Genomic DNA, 809 nt, shown 5'->3' with positions numbered 1-809 from the left:
ACACCTGCTGAGTTTCCTCAGCATTTCCTGTTATTGTTTCAGATTCTCAACATCCACACTCATTTGCGTGAGCCATAGAAACAATACACAAACACACATTTTTCTGGCCCCTTTAAAAACCCGGCGCTGTGCACGAAAGTGAGAGCAGAGACAGCTCTGACCGTGAAAAATCTGCGCAGCTAACGTACGAATCCAACCCCTGCGCAAATGGAAATGCGTGCACAAGCCAGAGCACGGCAAGCGAGCCAGGAAGGACTCGAACCTACAATCTTCTGATCCAAAGTCAGATGCGTTATCCATTACGCCACTGGCCCAACGCGTTTGTATGGGCTTCACAGCTTGTGAACAATCAGCAGAGATAATCACATTCACTGCTTCACTTCGATGGCTCCCCTTTTGGAAGCAGTGCCTTTCACTGACAAAGGAAAGATATTTGTCGTCACGTGTCTGCTTCAGAAGCTCTTGCGCCTGTGCTGGAAGTTTCCACTGTTTTATTCACAGTCACTATGCGGGTTTCGGTTCCACCCCAGTGAAATGCACTTTCATTCAATGAATCATGGTATATTCCAGTCGTGGCATTGACCAAATTCAGCGAGAAAGCTCTAGCCAGGGATCTGGAAACACACGAGATAAAACAAAGTTGGCAATGCAAGTGTGAATCCGAGCTGTTCAGTGAGTGTATTGGAGATTGACACCACTCTGACCTGAAAGAAGTGTTTCCCCCGCCGGGATTGGAATCCCAAACAAAGAGATGGCAAACAAACTCCCTCTGCCTTCAGCCATAGGCAGCAGGATTCGAAACCGCAATG

General features: G+C 47.7%; 1 non-coding gene across 1 annotated transcript; it reads right to left on the bottom strand.

Annotated features, from left to right (window-relative positions):
- Positions 1 to 241: 241 nt before the first annotated feature.
- Positions 242 to 314, bottom strand: trnaq-uug (transfer RNA glutamine (anticodon UUG)). The gene has a single exon. It is a non-coding gene; the product is annotated as a tRNA-Gln (tRNA).
- Between the last annotated feature and the right edge of the window lie 495 nt (positions 315 to 809).

Source organism: Chiloscyllium plagiosum, unplaced genomic scaffold, assembly GCF_037043375.1.
Source record: "Chiloscyllium plagiosum isolate Xiang-an unplaced genomic scaffold, Cpla_swu_hap1 HiC_scaffold_37, whole genome shotgun sequence".
Taxonomy (NCBI): domain Eukaryota; kingdom Metazoa; phylum Chordata; class Chondrichthyes; order Orectolobiformes; family Hemiscylliidae; genus Chiloscyllium; species Chiloscyllium plagiosum.
The sequence above is the reverse complement of the archived record's forward strand: the minus strand, read 5'-3'. Positions and strand labels throughout refer to the sequence as shown.